This window comes from Amblyraja radiata, chromosome 16 (genome assembly GCF_010909765.2).
Source record: "Amblyraja radiata isolate CabotCenter1 chromosome 16, sAmbRad1.1.pri, whole genome shotgun sequence".
In the NCBI taxonomy this organism is placed as follows: Eukaryota; Metazoa; Chordata; class Chondrichthyes; order Rajiformes; family Rajidae; genus Amblyraja; species Amblyraja radiata.
This window is the reverse complement of record NC_045971.1, coordinates 18,690,042-18,712,722: the sequence shown is the minus strand read 5'-3', so window position 1 is coordinate 18,712,722 and position 22,681 is coordinate 18,690,042. Positions and strand designations below refer to the sequence as shown.

General features: G+C 43.4%; 1 pseudogene; it reads left to right on the top strand.

The window, feature by feature from the left end:
• Positions 1–247: 247 nt before the first annotated feature.
• On the top strand, positions 248–21,041 carry LOC116981734 (annotated as a pseudogene).
• The last annotated feature ends 1,640 nt before the right edge of the window (positions 21,042–22,681 follow it).

The window sequence follows — 22,681 nt, the reverse complement described above, 5'->3', positions numbered from 1 at the left end:
AGTTTAATTGTCAAGCCCCATCTCCACAGTGCCTCATGTGTATCCACTCAAAACCAATGGGAAGAGAAGATGGATGGGTGGGAGGGACTACAGTTCTAGTGAGAACCTAAAACTCAGATGCTAAAAGTTTGATAGACTAGCTCAACAAATGTTATTGCGTAATGCCATACTAGACTTGACACGAGCGATACAGTACGGAAACGGGCCCTTCGGCCCACCGAGTCCGCGTCGACCAGCAATCACTGCCATGCGAGCGGCAGAAGTGTCCTGGGGAGCCGCGCAGGCCCGATCCACCCGCCGAACAACCGTGGCGCTGATGACCGGAACACGTCCCAGTAGGACCATTTCGCCCCACAGGCCTGCCTGGGCCAAAGGAGCCTCAGCAGTGGCGACGAAGTGAGCCTTGGCAGTGGCAGCGGGTGCCTCAGCGGCAACAGGAGCCCCGGCGGTGGTGGAGCCTCGGTGGCAAGAGGGGCGGCCGGAACCTTGGCGGCGGTGGGATCTCGCGATCGACCCACAATCAACGAGCGTGAGAGGGGGAGGGAAAGACAATGACCACTGTGAAGAACAAAGGAGGACCCAGTGTAGGGGGACCGCTGTGAGGGACAGTAGGAGAACAAAGTGGGGGGGGGCACTTTTGTTTGGAATCCTCTGCCCAGCGGATAAGTCTGTGTTTGTTTGTTTGTTTGTTCATTTGTTCTGGTGAAGGAGCTGTACGCACAGCAGCCAGCCAACAGTCGCTTGTCTTATTCTATTTGTTTTCACTTTTAATTTTAAGTTTTTCTTGTACCTTGTTGTGTGTTGTGATTGTTGGCAGAATAATTTCCCTCCGGGGATGAATTATGTTTTATCATATCGTATACACAAGCACTATCCTACACATTAGGGACAGTTTTCAATTTTTACTGAAGCCAATTAACCTACAAACCTATACGACCTTGGAATGTGGGAGGAAACTGGAGCATCCGGAGAAAACCCACACAGTCACAGGGAGAACGTACAAACCATAGTCGGGATCGAACCCAGGTCTCTGGCCTACGTTTTCGCAGCATTATGCGACCAAAAAGCAAAACCAAAACTAACATTTCCAGTTCATTTGGTGCCTCTTTGGAAATTTGACTGGGAGCTTTCAGGTGTGAATTGCCTTATGTTCTCATTGGGATGCACAGCATGGCACAGTTTCCTATGCAATCCTCCTTTTGAAGTATAAAAATCAGTGCCGGATGAACTCAGCAGATCAGGCAGCATCTGTGGAGGGAAATGAACAGACGATGTTTCAAGTTGAGATCCTTCTTCAATTTGAAGAAGTTTCCCAACCCAAAGCATCATCTGTCCAGGAAAGAACTGCAGATGCTGGTTTAAATCGAAGGTAGACACAAAATGCTGGAATAACTCAGCGGGCCAGGCAGCATCTCTGGAGAGAAGGAATGGTTGACGTTTTGGGTCGAGACCCTTCTTCAGACTGATGTCTGTCCCTTTCCCTCCACAGATGCTGTCTGACCTGCTGAGTTCATCCGGCACTTTGATTTTTGCTCAATATTCCAGTAACTGCAGTCTCTTGTGTCTCCTCACTTGGAGCATTGCAGCCAAACTTGGATTAGTCTCCAACAACAGGCCATTTCTAAAGAAACAATTACCCATCAGTAAGTCAAGTTATTTCAGGTCAAGATCTCTCCCATCTCCTCCTGCCACAAGATTCCAATTTGCCATCCCCATTACCAAAGGATAATCGCCCCCAACCAGTCATTGCCACCAGACCCTCATGCACTACCTCATTACACAGGAGAGAGCACAGGCCCATTTGGCCGATGCCATCCTCCATCCTGATCCTCTTGTCCCACCTTGGAATGCTTTTGCGGTTTGCTTATTTAGAAACTCACTCAATCCTGAGTTGTGAAGGCAGTCAGTTATGCCCCTTTACTTGTGCCTGAGACCCAATGCTCACTGTTTCATCCCACTGCAATGCCCAGCCAGAGCAACCTTTAGGGCGTAGTTGAATTTGTGGACCATTGCGGAGAGAAGGTGCAGAAGTGGGATTCCTTCTAATCTACGAGTCTACACATTGTAAATCTGTGCAATATCAAATGTTACTCCTTTGAACAGAATATAATCTGATTAACTCTCCCCACTCTCCCGTTGGGCTTTTACACCACACAACTGAGTACTATTTTAAAGGAACCCAATAACATCCACTGAAGATGGAATTTAGCTTATTTTCAAGAATGAAGCTATAGTTTGAATCTTTCAGATGTTGTCTCCCACTTTTCATTTGAATTATTTTAAGTCACTAAATTTTCTTTTTGAATTTTCAGTGCTGAAATACAATTATATCATCTCTGATCGCCTTGGACGTAGAAATTATAGAGAAAAATATGCATTTATTTTCAAGTAAGTCCATTTTAGTTCAACTATTTCATCTATAACTCCCCCATCATTGTACTGACGGAAACTTGGGATTAGGCAGATCATTACTTATGGGAAGTGGGAACGAACCAGGCCATGTTGCTAGCATTTGTTTATTTCTTCTATCAAAATCGTTACTTTTTCTCAACTAAGTTTGGACCTCCATCCCATTAGTAATGACATCCTTTCATTGAGGAAAGCTCATGATTGATACGCAAAATATTCAGTGATGATCCTGATAAAGACACAAAACAGAAAATATTATGGAAGAGATCTGACCTGAAACCTCATCTGCTGTCTGACCTGTTGAGTACCTCCACCACTTTGTGCTTTGTTCCAGATTCCAGCATCCGCAGCATTTATTGTTTTATGAAAAGCTGGAAATCTGACATTTGAATAGACAATGCTTGAAATACTCAGCTGGTCAGGCAGCAGGTGTGAAGAGAAATACAAAGTAAAAAAAAAAATAGACATCATGTCATCCAGCTGAAAACACCTTCCTGGAATGGTCATAATTCAGAATATCTTTGTGACTGTAATTTGCTCAGTTACTCGAAATGTTGTTGTTCCCTTCCAGTTCCACTTCAATTGACATCTAATCCTCTCTTCAGAGCATCAATGCTGTTCACATGAATATTCTCTCCTCTGCCACCATTTCAATTGGGATCAATGCATGGTCAATGCATCTTTGGGATAATTTAGGATTACAGTCGCATGTCATTAGTAGATTTAAAACATTTGCTCTTCCTACTCATCATTTTATTCTTTAAACATTTAATAATCACTTTAGTGTGACTGTACTGACTGAATTTTGGATGAAGATTGTTTTGGAATAAATAATTCCAAAGGCATTTTACTATCGACAAACTTACTACAAATGAGTACACAGATGGTCAGATAAAGGACCTGTTTCAGTACTATACGACTCAATGACAAAAACCATTAGAAATGTTTGTGTATTATTTGGAATTATGGCTCTTCAGATAAAATCATACTGTAATATTACTTTATTACAGTATGATAAATCAGTGTAATAAATCATAGTTTAATATTATGCTTGACAGTTTCGGAGGTAAAGTTTAATTGAGTTAACACTCCTGCAGACTTTTCAGCCATTGACATAAATATTAACCTCAGCCCAATAACAGGTGAATTGAATAATCTTAAATTGCACGAGTAATGTTGTGCATCAACCAACCAGATTTCATATAAACCTATCCGAGTCATTAATGATCTTATTGATCTAGCGTAGATGGATTCCAGTCCCACGACAACGTGTTTGATTTTTAAGCAAGCCATTGTTTTGTCAAGGATTCACCACCATCTTCTCAGAGGTAATTAATAATTGGTGATAGGTCTGTCCCATTGTGTAAATATGTACAACATAGTCAGTGTTTAAGAAGGAACTGCAGATGCTGGAAAATCGAAGGTACACAAAAAAGCTGGAGAAACTCAGCGGGTGCAGCAGCATCTATGGAGCGAAGGAAATAGGCAACGTTTCGGGCAGAAACCCTTCTTCAGACTGATGGGGGGTGGGGGGTTGGGGAGAGGAAAGGAAAAAGGAGGAGGAGCCCGAAGGCTGGGGGATGGGAGGAGACAGCAGGAGGGCTGAGGAAGGGGAGGAGACAGTAAGGACTAACAAAATTGGGAGAATTCAATGTTCATGCCCCCAGGATGAAGACTCCCCAAGCGGAATATGAGGTGCTGTTCCTCCAATTTCCGGTGTTACTCGCTCTGGCCATGGAGGAGACCTAGGACAGAGAGGTCGGATATGGAGTTGGAGGGGAAGTTGAAGTGCTGAGCCATAGTCAGCACTATTCAATTCTGAGTGAAGTTTCACAAAAGCATTAAATGTCAATGTTTCTGGTTAAATCCACTGTGGTTATCTAACAATATATTGCATGTGCATTAGATCTGCCAGAGTTCAGAAGCATTCAAAAACACCTCTTTAGACCATGTTCAGAACACATGCACCTTTTTTGTCAATGAAGTTCATTCTCTGGGTTTTAATTCTGACAGAGAGAACATTCTGAAGCCGGTGGGATGGTACCACTTTGACGATGGGTGTGAAAAGTGTGGGACTGAATGCGTGAACCCTTTATCGTGCACTTTCACTCACGCAGCTCAAGTAAGGCTTACTTATCTGATTACTGAGCATTTCTTTGATTCTTTATTTGGGGAAAAAGGCTGCTCCTGGTTTTGGACAGAGTGCAGAATTGGTTCATCAAGACGCTACCTGGATTAGAGGTTGGACAAACTTATAGAGTCATAAAGCCATACAGTGTGGAAACAGACCCTTCGGCTCAACTTTCCCACACCGGCCAAGATGTCCCATCTATACGAGTCCCACCTGCCTGCATTTGGCCCATATCACTCTAAGCCTGTCCTATCCATGTACGTACCGGTCTAAATGTTTCCATTGTCAAATGCCTTACAAAATCCATGTATACAACGTGGAGGCTGACAGCTGAGGCTGAGCGGAGACCTGATAGAATTATATAAAGTTATGAGAGGCATACATATGGGAGATGGAACCGAGTCCCTGGGTGAAAATGTCAAATGTATGTATTTAATGTTATGTCTTTGTTTATATTTAATGGTTCTTGAAGGGGATGCCTTGGAGTAGTGTTTTTCTGCAGTAGAAGTTTGTCTTTGGTTTTTGATGCTAATGCCCCTGTCGGCTGTCCCACTTAGGAAACCTGAACGGAAACCTCTGGAGACTTTGCGCCCCACCCAAGGTTTCCGTGCGGTTCCCGGAGGTTCCCAGAGGTTTTTGTCAGTCTCCCTACCTGCTTCCACTACCTGCAACCTCCGGCAACCACCTGCAACCTCCGGGAACCGCACGGAAACCTTGGGTGGGGCGCAAAGTCTCCAGAGGTTTCCGTTCAGGTTTCCTAAGTGGGACAGGGGCATAGGTTAACACTGTAGCATGAACCCGCCCCTGCCGTTCTGCCCCCTTTGTGATCATCAATTTTGTGGAAATCAATGTCCCAGGTACTATTTGTCATTTGTGGCCAAAGAGTCATAGAGTCATCAAGCAGTACTGTGAGTAGCAATGTTACAAAATTTTGAGATTTAAAAAATCAAGTCTGTAATTTATCCCATCAGATAAAGCATAAAAAGAAGTTTATTTGACACCTAATTAACTTTCATATCTCATGTATTTAAAAAGTTATGGCCATTTTCATACTCGGAAATTAGCATCTTGTTCCCTATTGATTTTCTATGGACGTAACAAAAAAGCTGTGATCGTGGACAGTCAAAAGCCCATAACTTTCTTAAAAATTAAGAGAACTGAATGAAATTTTCAGTTATCATAGATTGAACCATTCTGAAACAAATATAAAATAATCTTACTTGGATGACCTGAAATTAAAGCATATAATTAGTTAGTTACCCAAGTGTAGCTAATTTCAAACTTCAATTACTAGATCTAAACATCTATCCATTTCTTAATAAATGATTAACACTTTTAAATAGCCTAAGTGTGCAAATAATATTCATAAATAATTCACAATAAAACATGATTTTAAAATCTCATTTACATTAATTTATAGGCCAAATAGAAGGAATTTAGTGTTCAATTGCTGTAAATTAAAGTCCATTTTAAATCAGCTTTCTAGTGGGTTCCTGTGAACGCGCTGGTTTAGAACGTTCACATTGCGCTAGATTTGTGCCCTCAAATGCCCAGAAAAATACTGCGGGATATAATGGGCCAAAATGAGCTACTCGCAATATTAAACTTTGTATAAAGGGATCTTAAGAAGCCCTTTTTAATGTAAAAATAAGCTACATACCTTCTGTGGTTTGCTCTATGAGACCCTGACGGCTGCCGTTGTTCGCGGGTTTAGAGATTGATTTTTAAACTACTATAACTATTATACGAGGCCTTTAAAACTAATAATAGCTTTTGCGACGGGGTCTTCCAGCGATTTTTCGTTAATAATTAACAAGGCTGAACATCTTCGATTTGAACAGCCTAGAGAAAATCGCGTTTTAAACCCGCCCCCCTCTAAACGGCGCCAAAATCGCGTACACCCGCAGCGACAGATTTTCAGCGACGCTTCAGGTACGCTTTGCAACATACCTACTGTGAGTGTTCAGTCTATCCCTACCTTTCATTATCTTGTACTGCTTAAAAAGATCTCCCCTCAGCCTCCGGCGCTCTAAAAACAAGGTCCAGCCTATCTAACCATTAATCCAAGCCCCCAAGCCCTGGTCACTAAATCTCTTTTGCACCCTTTCCAACATCCAAAGATGAAAGAGAGATCTATGTATAGCTCTAGTGCCAATTTGTTTGCCCTTTAAAGACGTTTGATGAGTGTATTGTAAGAAATAAGTATCCTCTCCTATGGAATCCTGGTGTGGTTTGCTAGCTGTACTGTGGCTGAGAGGAGGGCGTTGCAGGGAATTATAAAAACTGCGCAGAACATTACAAACACCCAACTGCCCTCCTTGGATGACATATATAGGGCCCGATGCTTGCGCCGGGCCACAAATATCAAGCAGGACACATCCCACCCTGCCAACCACCTTTTTACTCTGCTACCCTCTGGGAGGCGATTCAGGACTCTGAAGGCTCGCACCGGTAGACTAAAGAATAGTTTCTACCCATGTGCGATAAAAGAGCTAAATTCCAACAGAGAATGCTGGGGAAGCAAAATGTAATTCTAAGAAATGCCGCCAAATTCTTTTAAATTCTTTTAAATTCTTTTAAAACACCTATTTATTTTTACTAATAAGTGTACATATGTGTCAATGTTTGTCGTGTTTGTATTGTTTTTAACCGGAGGAGATGTAATGGAATTTCGTTGCACAGTATTGTGCAATGACAATAAACGTATTCATTCATTCATTCATTCATTCATTCATTCATTCATTCATTCATTCATTCATTCATTCATTCATTCATTCTTTCACAAACTCTTTCCTATTAACATGCGGCACAATGTGTATTGACAGTTGTGAAGGACTTTGTTCTGGCAGCCATCCACACCAGTCCAAATTATGCAGTCAGAGAGGTTGATGCGTTGTATGATGTTTGGGCTGATGCAAGAAAACACTTCAATACAGAGGTATGGTCGACAAAGCCTAGTAGCAAATATGCACTCAGTATAATGGCACAAAGCACAAATCCATCTGCTCAAAAAATTAATTCATGCTTATTCTGAACAAGCTGGCTACCTGCACTTTCTTTGGCTTCCTCTTCCCTGTCATTTATAGTTCCCCAGTAAGTTTGCAATAATTTGGTTACAATCCACTATTTCTCTGAGCCTCTGCCAGCTACCTCAATGAAGTCACCCCTCGACCTCCTGCATTCCAGGCTATCCGATCTCTCGCTATAACTCAAGCCTGCAAGTCAGGGTAACATGCAGGTGGATCTCTTTTGCACCCTTCCAACATCCAAAGATAATATAGGAATCCAAGTACAGCTTAGATTTTCTTTATCCTCTGTGAGGAAGGTGGAATCCTGCTTCATATCTCTATTGTTATGCAACCCAGAACAGAAGTATGACATTTGGTGAACTTTAGCTACAGATCCATGTCACTCTACTCCATCATGTGGAAGGCTGAACACTGGCAAACAACGTTGTCATTGTCACAATTTTGTGTCATTGTGTTGCTGTTCCATAAAGCTTACTAAATTGTCACGCATCAAATGAAAAAAAAACAAACCCTAGTTCTAAGAATGTTGAATTTTTGGGCATCAATTTGTCAAACTGAGGATCAAAATCCTGAGCAAAACACAAGGGTGCTCAGTGTAACTCAGCAGGTCAGACAGCATCTGTGGAAGGCATGGATAGGTGATGTTTTGGGTGAGGACTCTGCTTCAGACTGACTGTAGGAGTGGGGAAGAAAGCTAGTAAAGAGGCAGAGGTGGGACAAACCTGGCAAGTGATAGATAGAAAAGGATACAATGTGCTGGAGTAACTAAGCAGGCCAGGCAGCATCTCTGGAGAACATGGATAGGTGGCGTTTCGGGTCGAGACGCTTCTTCAATCCGAAATCTCACCTACCCATGTCCTCTGCACATGCTGCCTGACCTGCTGAGTTAATGCTGTGTCCTTTTGTATACTATACAGCATATGTAGTTCCTTGTCTCCACACGTGATAGATGGATACAGATGGGGGAGGTTAGTTCGACAGATGGATGGAGTAGGAGACAAAGGTTGAGGTTCACCGACCTAATAGTCCCAGAAGGAGAAGAAATATAGACAAACCAAAAGAATGGCTCGGACAGGTAAAATATAGTTCCAGCCAATAATTATTATGACATTAACCCGTTCACTGCCAAGTTTTTTTTAACAATTTGCCATGACCCGAGTATGCTCAGGGGTGACACTGAACAGGTTAAAGCTAGTTAGCCTTTGGCATTTGAGGATCCCCAAACATGCCAGCATCCTTTTATACAGCAAACAGATATTTGTGGACTCAACTCAGCCTGTAGGGCTCCATAGGTGGCACAATGCTAGGCTTGGATCAGCCAGTCTGTAACTGGGGCCTATCTTATGGGAGCCAATGTAAAGAATGTCTCTATTCTGCAAAAGTATGCATAAATACATTACCGATGAACTGACCAGGAACTGGATGGGAATTTATTAAAAATCAAAAATAGCACGGAGTAAAACCAAACATGTTTTGAATCCTTTATCGATTGGCATCTAAATTGCATGAGAACCTTTACTTTAAAGATACAGCCCGGGAACAGCATGAGGACTTTTTTTTTTTAACATTGCTCACCTTTGATGAATTTGGGGCAGAAAAATTAGTAAATCTTATCCCAACTTAACTTCATATGATCGATTAAAATTATCTAGTTAGTTTAGTGTATCTGGTCAGTTCTAGATAGCTCAATGCGTACATTATTACTATTGTGATACATACAGAAATTCATGCCACTGAAGCTTCTTTCACATTCTGCTGTTGATACCGGAATTGTATTTGCAGCCGTTAGCAGCTGCTGAAAATCTGCAGTAGCTATCTTCCCCTTTAGATTCCTTGAATTCTCTGAAGGCCCTGACACAAAGCCGACCATTTAAGCCAAATTGTTCTGCCATTTCTTCTACATCATTATCCCCAAAGGTAAAAAAGTGAATCTTCTGGAATATTGTTAATATCTAAATATTTCAACGTTAATAAACTTTTTACATTTATCATTGGAAGCTGTTGTATGTTCAAGCAGCCTGGATTTCATATTATTGACCAAACTCCTCAAAAAATGTTGTCTACGTATAGTAGATACTTTACCAGCTCTCAAATGTATTCCATTAAATATCATCTGGCTTGTTGCTTTCTCCACTTGAGTATAAAATGTTCCTGGCTTCTCTATTTAATAATAATAATAATACACTTTATTTATGGGCGCCTTTCAAGAGTCTCAAGGACACCTTACAAAAATTTAGCAGGTAGAGGAAAAACATGTAAGGGGAATGAAATAAATAGTAGAGACATGACTAGTACACAAAGTAAAGACGGAATTCAATACAAAACACAATATGAGGCAATTAATGCACAGATGAAAAGGGAGGGGGACGTGGGGCTAAGGATAGGCAGAGGTGAAGAGATGGGTCTTGAGGCGGGACTGGAAGATGGTGAGGGACACAGAATTGCGGATCAGTTGGGGGAGGGAGTTCCAGAGCCTGGGAGCTGCCCTAGAGAAGGCTCTGTCCCCAAAACTGCGGAGGTTGGACTTGTGGATGGAGAGGAGACCGGCTGATGTGGATCTGAGGGACCGTGAGGGTTGGTAGGGGGAGAGGAGGTCAGTGAGATAAGGGGGGGCCAGATGGTGGAGGGCTTTGTAGGTGAGGATCAGGATTTTGCAGTTGATCCGGTGGGAGATGGGAAGCCAGTGAAGTTGTTTGAGGACTGGAGTGATGTGATGCCAGGATTTGGTGTGGGTGATGAGTCGGGCGGCTGCGTTCTGGACCAGTTGGAGTCGGTTGATGTAGGTGGAGCTGATGCCAAGGAGAAGTGAGTTGCAGTAGTCCAGTCGGGAGGAGATGAAGGCATGGATGAGTCTTTCAGCAGCGCGCGATGTTGCGGAGTTGAAAGAAGGAGATTTGATTTGACATTCAAGAACCTTGATAATTCGTTTAATTGCCTCATGTGCTTTACTAAGTGTACAATTTCTGTTCTGTAGTTCAAGTGATAATTCAGACAACTCTAGCAAACTGTCCATCAACAAGCCCAAATTATTTACGAAAGCTGATGATTCTAATACTTTTCTCAGCCCCTCGTACTTTGCTCTTTCTGCACTAGATCTTGAAGCATCACAGCTTGCTTTTACTAAATGCTCCCAAATAGCTTTATAAGGCTGCCACATTGCCTTTACAATGCGGTAAGACGAAGCAACCCATCTCACACTGAAAACACGACCAATTTTCAACAATAGACAGTGAAGAGCATCAGCGCATGCAGTTAACTCATCCTGATTCTTAGGAGACCTATGATATAAGGAATACAATATATCACAAAATATCTGAAAATGATTCAAACCTGCAACTTCACTTATAGCATCACCTGCACTGAGTTCAAGCCTGTGACTGGCACAGTGCCAAACAGTTGCATTAGGGAAATCATCAAGAAATAGTTTACAAGCCCTGCATTTCGTCCTAACATTACTGATGCACCGTCAGTTACAAGTGATATCACATTTTCTTTAGGTACTGTATTGAAAAACCACCTCTTTGTAAGCAACTTAGAAGTCCATCATATATAGATTTTGCATTTGCACCAAGTTTCATATGTTCTAAATCAAAATAGAATAATACAGGTTGGGAAGTTTCACCAACTGCTGCTCTCAAGCAGACTACCAGAACAATGCAGTATAATGTGGATAAATGTGAGGTTATCCACTTTGGTGGCAAAAACAGGAAAGTAGACTATTATCTGAATGGTGGCCGATTAGGAAAGGGGGAGATGCAACGAGACCTGGGTGTCATGGTACACCAGTCATTAAAAGTAGGCATGCAGGTGCAGCAGGCAGTGAAGAAGGCGAATGGTATGTTAGCATTCATAGCAAAAGGATTTGAGTATAGGAGCAGGGAGGTTTTACTGCAGTTGTACAGGGTCTTGGTGAGACCACACCTGGAGTATTGCGTACAGTTTTGGTCTCCTAACCTGAGGAAAGACATTCTTGCCATAGAGGGAGTACAGAGAAGGTTCACCAGACTGATTCCTGGGATGTCAGGACTTTCATATGAAGAAAGACTGGATAGACTCGGTTTGTACTCGCTAGAATTTAGAAGATTGAGGGGGGATCTTATAGAAACTTACAAAATTCTTAAGGGGTTGGACAGGCTAGATGCAGGAAGATTGTTTCCGATGTTGGGAAAGTCCAGAACAAGGGGTCACAGTTTAAGGATAAGGGGGAAATCTTTTAGGACCGAGATGAGGAAAACATTTTTCACACAGAGAGTGGTGAATCTCTGGAATTCTCTGCCACAGAAGGTAGTTGAGGCCAGTTTGTTGGCTATATTTAAGAGGGAGTTAGATGTGGCCCTTGTGGCTAAAGGGATCAGGGGGTATGGAGAGAAGGCAGGTACAGGATACTGAGTTGGATGATCAGCCATGATCATATTGAATGGCGGTGCAGGCTCGAAGGGCCGAATGGCCTACTCCTGCACCTATTTTCTATGTTTCTAACAGTTTTCCCATTAATAGTAGAAGATTCATCAATCATAATAGACATTAAATCACTCAGGGTGTATTATGATGTGTTCTACAGTATGAAGTTTACAGCAAAACTTGCACTTCCAGAATGGTCTATCGTGTTGTTTCTTCAGCGGACCAAGGATTTATTTTAAGAGCAAAACATAAAGTGCTGGAGAACTCAGCTGGTCAGGCCGGATCTATGGAGGGTCCGAAGAAGGGTATCGACCCAAAACATCACCTATTCCTTCTCTCCAGAGATGCTGCCTGACCCGCTGAGTTACTCCTGCATTTTGTGTCTATCTATGGAGGAAATGGCTAGGTGACGTTTAGGGTCAGGTCCCTTTTTCAGGCATTTTATAAGGGGTTGGGAAAGATACAAAATTTAACATTTAAATATGTTGTTACGAATATAACTAGAAGTGTGGGAAAAAATTCCATGAGCCATAATTGCCATATACATACCCAAAAGTAGAAATGTAGAATGTTACAGTGCGTAAAAAACATAGATATTACGAGCTTTGTAGTCTCCTTGTACCAATCAAATGCCAAATTCAAAATTCTATATTTTGGAAATGGGCAAAGCAAAAAGTAGCATGTTCTCTAGAAAGGCTTACCCTAAAATAATTGATCGGAAGGGTGTGATTTTCAGTCAGGACGTCTGTATCATTCAGTCAGTGAGCTCGCGGTCCGGAGCACTTCTCTATTACCCCTCTACATAAAAACAGAGAGAGCGGGAGAGAGGGGCAGAGCGGCACAGCGGCAGAGAGGGGGAGAGGGGCAGAGGGGGGCACAGAGACAGGGGGGGCACAGAGACAGGGGGGGCACAGAGGAAGGGGGGGCACAGAGGCACAGAGGCACGGAGGCAGGGAGCACGGAGGCAGGGGGGCAGGAAGGCACGGAGGCAGGGAGGACAGCGGCAGAGAGGCACAGCGGCATGGCGGCAAATAAAATAATGTGGAATAATAAAATAACATGACTTTGCCTGAGCCCGTGCTCACGGTCCGGTAGCCCTGATAGTGAGTTTAAGAAATTCTCCCTTGGATTGTATTCAAAGGAACGCGGTGTCATTAACACATGGTCTGAGTAATACATTTACTGAGGAATGTGGATCGATGTATTGGTGACACATTGTATAACTACTGCCTGTTAACTACTGGCTGTTAACAAGTGGTAACAGTGGCAGTTAATAAATAGTTTTCGTCTGAGTTGATTAAAGTGATAAACGACTCGCATCTTTCTGCAGTACTGATTAAACCCGAGCTGGAAATTGAAAACTAGGGGAACGCCATCCCCCTGCGAACCCCCCCATTTCCATCACTGGTCTCGACCCAAAACGTTACCCATTGCTTCTATCCAGAGATTCTGCCTATCCTGCTGAGTTACTCCAGCATTTTGTGTCTATTTTCTCTAAGCACTTTATTGTCTCTTGATTGCTGATGCAGGACATCCTGATCCTCGGAGATTACAATGCAGCTTGTCGCTACGTCACAGACAAAGATTGGCCCAACATACGATTGCGTCGATATCCTATTTTCCATTGGTTGATTGGAGATGAAGTCGATACCACATTTAACACAAACACACACTGTGCCTATGACAGGTACTGTCCAGAACACAGAGATTCAAGTATTTGTATTGCATGTATTTAGTCATTCTGATCGTAATGTGACATTATATTCATTCCTTAGGTTTGTGGTGACCGGGGAAGGACTCATTGACACCATAGTTCCTGGCTCAGCAAAAGCTTTCAATTTCCAGAGAGCTTTCAACCTCTCATATCACACAGTAAGAATAAAAAATGTTGGGCATTTTTATTAACCTGGAAGAGAAATCCTATTTCTAAATGCTGTTTGAGTCCTAGAGCAGTGTACAACAAAAACAGGCTCTTTGGCTCACCCTGTTCATTCTAACCAAGTTGGCACTCTGGGCTGGTTTCATTTGCCCACATTTGGCTCATATCCCTCTAAACCTTTCCTATCCATATATCTATCTATTAATCTATAAACTATTTACCAACAAAATACCAAAGACACAGATTGAAGTAGTTAATTTGGGTGCATTATATCTGTGTAAGCACCTTGACAGATGATGGTCATGTGCCTACGAGAGTGCCTTCCATTGCTGGAGAGCAGTGTTTGCCTTAGTTATAAAGGCCCAGATGGGAATGACAGCTCTATTAGATCAAGTATATCTCTAGGTGGACTTAGCTGTATATGGTATCTGTACCATGTTTATTCCTTCTGAGGGCTTTTTTTTTCTCCCCCCTTTGCATGTAGCATTTGCTTCTCTTTTCTTTCTGGGAAGCCTTTTCAGAGTTTGTGGTTCCATAGACTGCATTCCCAGGTAGCTACCTCCTGGTTTTCCATCTTGACTTCCGATGCTTCTAACTCCCTCTTACAGATGTCTTCAATAATTGGATGTAGGTTCCCAATTGGTCTCTTCTCAGAGGCTAGTTCTCCATAGAAAACATCTTCAGAAATCGCACTGGTCATCCTGTGAAAATGTCTAAAGTCATCAAATGAGTTGAGGAGATATACGTGATAGGGATCCATGCGCGATCTAAGATATCAGAAATTTGACTCAATCCTTCCATCATAAGTTCAGAAAGCATCCGCAATATTTGGTCTTTGATTAGATGTGAGAAATAAGAATATTTGATCAATATACATACTGCAAGCTTTAGATATAATTCTCTTTACAGGGCAAAAGAGTCTCAGATCATTATCCCATTGAATTTGAGCTACAAGATGATCGTAAGTATATAAATATTACCTCTTAATGACAGTGTTCGAACTGCATGGTGCTGGGGCAAAATAATATGTCCGAATATACTTGAAAAACTCAGCAGGTTGGGCAGCTTCCATGGAAAGAGAAATAAAGTTAATGCTTTGGGTCAAAGAATATGAATCTGTCAGAACTGAGTGAAATTAGAGAAAACAAATTGATTTTAAGTTGTAGAGGTTGGAGGTCAGATGATATGACAAAAATAACATTTCTGAAAAGGAAAGCCAGATTGCCAGGAGGATAATGGAGACACATAAAACTGCAGGTGCTGGAATCTTGAGGAGAGACACGAAATGCTGGAGGAACTCAGGAGGTCAGGTGGCATCCGTGATAGAATGGACAGAAGACGTTTCATGTCAGGTCTCATGAAGGATTCCGCCCCAAAATGTCCTCTGTCCATTCCCTCCACTGATGCTGCCTGGCCCACTGAGTTCCTCCAACAATTTCTTTTTTTGCCATGTGGATAAGCTGTCAATGAGCTAGTTGGAGAGTGAGAAAACAAGCAAAGGAATATTACATTTGTGAAATGTAGAACATGACAAGCTGGGCTGAAAGAGAAATGTCATGCATCAGCTGACCAGTTCTGATACGGACAGAGAAAGCAAGATATTGTGGGATTTGATGTTGAGTTCAAAAAACTGCAGCTTGCCGAGATAGGAGAAACAAATGGGACCGGCTCTGATGGGGCATCTAGATTGGCACGGACAGGTGGGGCCGAAGGGCCTCTTTAGTTTAGTTTAGTTTAGTTCAGAGATACAGCGCGAAAACAGGTTCTTCAGCCCACCGAGTCCGCACCGACCAGTGATCCCCGCACATTAACACAAGCCTACACACTCTAGGAACAATTTACACTTATACAAAGATCTCGGAGAAAACCCACACGGCCATGGGGAGAACGTAGTCGGGGTCAAACTCAGGTCTCTGGCACTGCAAGCACTGTAATGGGCCTGTCCCACTTTGGCGATTTGTCAGCGGTCTGCCGGCGATTGTCAAGTTGCTGGCAGTCGCCTGAAAAACCGGCAACGGGCAGAGTGGAACACACACACACACACACACACACACACACACACACACACACACACACACACACACACACACACACACACACACATACACACACACACACACACACACACACACACACACACACACACACACACACACACACACACACACACACACATCGCAAAGGCGGGGGCCAGGGCGAGTGGGGGGTGCACTGTCTGAAATTCACGGTGCAAAGCCAAGGTGATACAGACACACACCTGGATGAACAGGAAGGTTGGTGCTATAATTAAGACAGCTAAAGTACAGTGTACAGTAAGTCCTTTAAAAGAGGGGGGGGGGGGGGGGGGGGGAGAAGGAAGGAGAAGGAGTGGAGACAACTTTTAAGAAGCCAGACAACTTTTAATAAGCCAGAGATACACAGCTGTGGAGTTCAGCGGACATTTAACATTACTGGTCAGTTATCCTTGGTTCTGAAAACTACTGCTTTTTTTGTTCCCCAATGAGCCAATGAAATTCACCGGTCTGCATCAGCTACAACCTATGAGAAACTAAGAGAACCTTCAACCTCCTGACAATCCACTAGGACCTCCTAGCGGCCCACCCAGGCATGAGAATTCTCGCTACTCTCCATGGCAGCTTTATTCTAGTCGCCGCTAATTGTTCAGCATGTTGAAAAATTCTCGGCGACCATAATGAGGCCGCGACTAGTTCCCAGAATGTGGGAACTCCTCACGACCATGAAAGCAACTCACCAGCAACCACCAACGAACATGTGGCGACCATGTGGTGCCTGTATAGTCTCCTGTAGTAGCCTAAAAAGTTGCGTAAGTGGAACGGGCCCATAAGGCAGTAACGCTAACGTTGCCCCTGTTCTTGTGTTGCATGACTCCATGACTCCACACTGATATTGTAATTATCCAGCAACTAAGGCATGGTACAATAAGCAAGAAGAGACTCACTCTTCCCACTGAGACAACTTTCACTGGTTTCATAGTTGTAAGTTGGCTACTTGGCCATGCTAGCATGAAGCCTGGGTGCGGTCGACTGACTTTCAACAACAAAAAGATGCTCTGCCCTTTTTATACGCAGTCTTACTCAGACAATGCCAAAGAACAATAAAAGAACAAAAAGGTGTCAGATTTGACCGACTACTTAGTAAACATTTATTTCCACAGCAAATAAATTTATTCTCCAGAATGAACAAATGCTTAAACTCTGGTGTAACATCGAAGTCATGCAATAAAAACATCTTTAAAAAATGTGCAGGGATCGCTGGTCGGTGCGGACTCGGTGGGCCGAAGGGCCTTTCAGCACTACATCTCTAAACTAAACTAAATAAATCATGCGGTTTTTGCACACATGAGGTTTTCTATTCTTTCTGACAAGTGAAAAGAGTGGAATAATTTCCTCAAGATCTATTGTTAATTACACATATCCCATGAGATGCAGAATGCAAAACAATTTGCATTTTACTTGTGCTTTTTAAAAATTTTCAGAAAGACCTTGATAAACATCAGTAATTTTTTTAACTGTAAAAACACTGTTCAGGCATTTGATTTGTGATTAGACATCCCACATATACAGAAATCCCAAAATGGGTTCAACACAAAGTGCTGGAGGAACTCAGTGGGTCAGGCAGCATCAGTGGAGGGAATGGGCAGACAATGTTTTGGGTCGGGACTCTTCTCCAGACTACAGATTGAGGAGGATCTGGTCTGAAGAAGGTTCCCAACCCGAAACGTCATCTGTCAGTTCCCTCCAAGGATGCTTCTGGACCCGCAAGAGATTGCCCAGCACCTGGTGTTTTGCTCAAGATTCCAGTTGCAGTTTTTGTGTGTCTCCAAATGGGTTGATTTACATTGTTTATTAACCAAGGTGAAGGTGGGACTGGATACTGAAACTGTTGAGAAACTTAGATATAATTTGAAACTTGAAGTTTTCTCAGATCACTGACATTCTCTATTCTCTATCCTGTTTTTTAAAGCCTTTCTGCAATTATTAATAAAATTTCTTTCAAGCTGTTGAGATCAGGAGATATTTGTGCTGTTTTTATTAATGGCTGGGGCAGGACTTTATCAGTTGTCAAAGCCATTGCGTGAGTGTGCAGATTGGTTTGTGTGCTGGGTCAATCTGCATTTTACACTGGCCAATTCTCTCAGTGCAATTGTCTACCAGAAACCAAGCTGCAAAAGATAAGAGGGAAAATGCTACGGCTCGCTACGAACAGTTCATAGAGGCCAACTCTGAAGCAATGAAGAGTCTACCCAAAGTGAAGCGTGTGAAGACAAGTCGCAACTCTGAGCACCCGGAAGTTGTTGCAGCACGGAAAGTTGTTGAATGCCAGGAGGCCTACACTAGGAGCAGGATGGAGCAGCACAAGGTGGACCTGGAGGCGACCAAATTCCAACTCTTTGAGGTGTACGACAAACTGAAGGAGGAGGAGGTAGCGAGAATGATAGAGGCAGCCAACAATGGCAAGCGGTATAGCGATGAAGGGAGGGTCGTGAACGAGATCAGTGGCAGGAAGAAGGCCAAGTCAGGTCAAGTCAACAGGAACTCTCCAGAGGACCGAATCAACACTTGGTTCACCCACTTCAAGAACTTGCTTGGGTCTCCTCCAACTGTCACTGAGGAAGACGAGGAGATCGAGACTGTCCTCATGGATGCACAGATTCACGACAACCCCTTCACCATGGAGGAGCTGCGAAAAGTGAAGACCTTGCTGAAGCAAGGGAAGAGTCCAGGCCCTGATAACATCCCTCCAGAGGTGTTGAAAAACTGTGAGCCCGACGACATCATGCTCAAGTTCTGCAACGCAGCGCTAATGACGAATAAGACAACACAGTGGTCACAATCCAACATCATCCCCTTCCCCAAATCTGGGAGCCTGAACAAGACTGACAACTATTGTGGCATCAGCCTGACATGTGTTATGGCCAAAGTCTACAACCGCTTGATTCTCAACCGGATTAGGGCTGCTATCGACCCAAAGCTACATTACAATCAGAACGGCTTCAGAGAGAAGAGGAGCGCGGTCACACAGATCCTTGGCCTGCAAAGAATCATTGAAGAGGTGAAGAATAACAACCTGCCGGCCTCCTAAACTTCATAGACTTCAAGAAGGCATTTGACTTGATTCATCGATATAACCATATAACCATATAACAATTACAGCACGGAAACAGGCCATCTCGGCCCTACAAGTCTGTGCCGAACAACTTTTTTCCCTTAGTCCCACCTGCCTGCACTCATACCATACCCCTCCATTCCCTTCTCATCCATATGCCTATCCAATTTATTTTTAAATGATACCAACGAACCTGCAGCCACCACTTCCACTGGAAGCTCATTCCACACAGCTACCACTCTCTGAGTAAAGAAGTTCCCCCTCATGTTACCCCTAAACTTCTGTCCCTTAATTCTAAAGTCATGTCCTCTTGTTTGAATCTTCCCTATTCTCAAAGGGAAAAGCTTGTCCACATCAACTCTGTCTATCCCTCTCATCATTTTAAAGACCTCTATCAAGTCCCCCCTTAACCTTCTGCGCTCCAGAGAATAAAGACCTAACTTATTCAACCTATCTCTGTAACTTAGTTGTTGAAACCCAGGCAACATTCTAGTAAATCTCCTCTGTACTCTCTCTATTTTGTTGACATCCTTCCTATAATTGGGCGACCAAAATTGTACACCATACTCCAGATTTGGTCTCACCAATGCCTTGTACAATTTTAACATTACATCCCAGCTTCTATACTCAATGCTCTGATTTATAAAGGCTAGCATACCAAAAGCTTTCTTTACCACCCTATGCAAATTGATGAGGATTTTGAAGGCTTACGGTATCCCTCCTCGTCTCCTTAGAGCAATTGAGGATATGTACTTGGGCACCATGGCCAAGGTTGTCACCCCGGATGGCGAGAGCAAAATGGTTCGCGATCTTCGCGGGGGTCTTACAGCGAGACCCCCTGGCACCCTTTCTCTTCGTCATTGTCCTTGATTATGCCATAAGGCAGGCGCTCAAGGAACATGAGAACATGAGGCTTTACAATCACCCCAAGGCGTTAGAGAAGAATCGGGCCAGTCAACTTGTCAGACCTCAACTTCGCTGGTGACATCGTCCTGCTGTCAGACCAGATTAGGGATGCACAGGAGCTGCTCGGCAGGGTCGAGACGGAGTGCAGGAAAGTGGGCCTCCACCTCAATGCCAAGAAGACGGAGTACATGGCGTACAACGTTGGTGACCACGAGCCTCTCAAGACCAGTGGCAGTGCATCTCTCAAGAAAGTGGAGGACCAAGTACCTGGGAGCGAGGATGCAGAGCTCGGAGAATGACATCAAGGTCTGGAAAGCGCTCGCACGGAAAGCCCTCAACAACATGGCGTAAATCTGGACTTCTCGGACGTCTAAGGGTCTCAAACTGAGATTCTTCCATGCAACTGTGGAGACCATATTATTGTACGGGTGTGAGGCATGGACTCTCACTCGAGCACTGTCCAAGTCTCTCGATGGTACCTACACTCAGAAAAGTTCAAAATGTCAGTTGGAGGGACCACAGCAGCAACGCCCAGCTCTATGGGGAGAATCCACCTCTGACCGAGAAGATCAGGTGGAGAAGGATGAGGCTCGCTGGTCACTGCCACCGCCACCCAGAAATGCCAGCAAACAAGGTTGTGTTGTGGGAACCCACCCATGGAAGACGTGACCCGGGACGGCCAATCAAGACGATGCTGAAGACATTGATGGAAGATGCATGTGTAGAGACAAAAGAGAAGCTTGCCAGCTGCATGGAGGACAGAGATGTGTGGTGAGTCTGTCACCGTGCCCCAGTGTCGGAAACCAGCACCACTGCGTCGCTAATGTTTTCAACGATGATGATGATGAAGAGATACCTGTACCTGTACCTGGGAGAGTGGACAATGAGAAATGTATTGTTAAAGTGTTTGCTGCGTAATCCTTGCAGAGTAAAGATTCCTCGTCTCTCATCTACCTTTTGTCTCCCTCTTGCAGCTGAGACCTTGGTCAAGTACTATTTGACAAAGATGAAAATCGGCATCGGTGGTGGTACCTCTGGTGGCCCCTGTAGTTGCCAAGGGGTTGATGTGTACTCTTGCGCTGGGAGATGTGGTGCCCTTTCAAGTCACTTTCCTTGCAGCTGCGCGAAAAGCTGCAAAAAAATTAGCAACTGGTTTTAAGGTAAGAAGGGCTATGTTTAAAAGAGCAGTGTGGGGCAAGTTTGTTTTGCATAGAGGCTGGTGGGTGCCCGGAATACACTGCCAGGGAGATGGTGCAGATACAAAAGTTGGCATTTAATACGTTTTTGGGCAAGCGCATCCCGATATGCAGGGAATGGAGGGATATGGATTGCATGCAGGTAGACAAGATTACTTTAACTTGGCATCATGTTCATCATAGACAATATGGGTCGATCGGCCCATTCTTCTGCTATACTGTTGTACGTTCTAAGTAATTGCAGTGCCCAATAGCAAAGTCTCCATCCAAAACCTGTGATATCCCATCTAAATGATTCTAGGCACAACCTTGTACTTTCAATCAATTGAGAGAAACCTGGCCCTTCAATCAATTGAGGAAAAGAAAGTATGTTACTGAGTTTCCATTCAAACATTAACACAACTACCTCACACATGTTTTCTACAAGTGGATCAGATTGCAGGTTGGCGACACGATAATGACCGACAAACAAAACAAAACCAGTTGCCAAGTGGTCATAAACAAGACAGTCACCAGAGGGGTCATCTTACAGAGGGGTATAAAATCATGAAGGGGATAATAATAATAATAATAAATTTTATTTAATGGGCGCCTTTCAGACATCTCAAGGACACCTTACATAGTAATCGGAATAAAAACATATAATCGGAATAGAACAGGTAAAAAAGACATCACAGAGACACAAATTAAAAACAGAATTCAATCCAAAAACAGAAAATCAAATACACAGTGTGAAGAAAGAGCAGCGGCAGCCAAAGCGCGCCAGCGTCCACTCTCTCTTCACGGCAGCCATAGATAGGATGAAGGCATAGTCTTCCCCAACCCCCACCCCAGAGTTGGGAAATGAAGAACTTAAGGATATAGTTTTAAGGTGAGAAGGGAAAGATTTAATAGGAACCCAAGTGGCAACTTTTACACAAAATGTGGTGGGTATATGGAGCGGGCTGCCAGAGGAAGTAGTTGAGGCAAGTACAATAACAACATTTAAAAGACTTTTAAATTGAAACGGTACATGGATAGGAAAGGTTTAGAGGGATATGGACCAAACATGAGTAAATGGGACTAGCTCAGATGGGACATCTTAGTTGGCATGGACGAGTTGGGCCGATGGGCCCGTTTCCGTACCGTATAACTCTATGACTCAATGGAGCTAATTAAATGAAACTTAGCTCAGTGAGGATAGTGCAAATTCATGTGTTGTAGTATCGATGTTATGTAAAAATTCCTGCATTAATACTTGGACAGAACTGTAATCTGCAAATGCAAACTCTAATATTGATTCTGCTTATCCTAATGAATGGAATTATCATGAAGATCACAATTTTTTTTACCTAAAATATTTGTCAGCACTGAGCTAGGTCTTGGCGTTATCGCCCATGAAGATATGTGTGCCATAACATTAGCTTCAAAAGAGCTTTGTTGGCTGCCAAGGTATTTGGGACAAACTGGCAGAGATTATGAACGACAAGTACTGTTTTTAACATCAATAACATGGTCACAAGTTCATGTGACAGGAGCAGAATTAGGCCATTCGGCCCATCAAGTCTGCCATTCAATCATGGCTGATCTATCTCTCCCTCCTAATCCAATTCCTCTGCCTTCT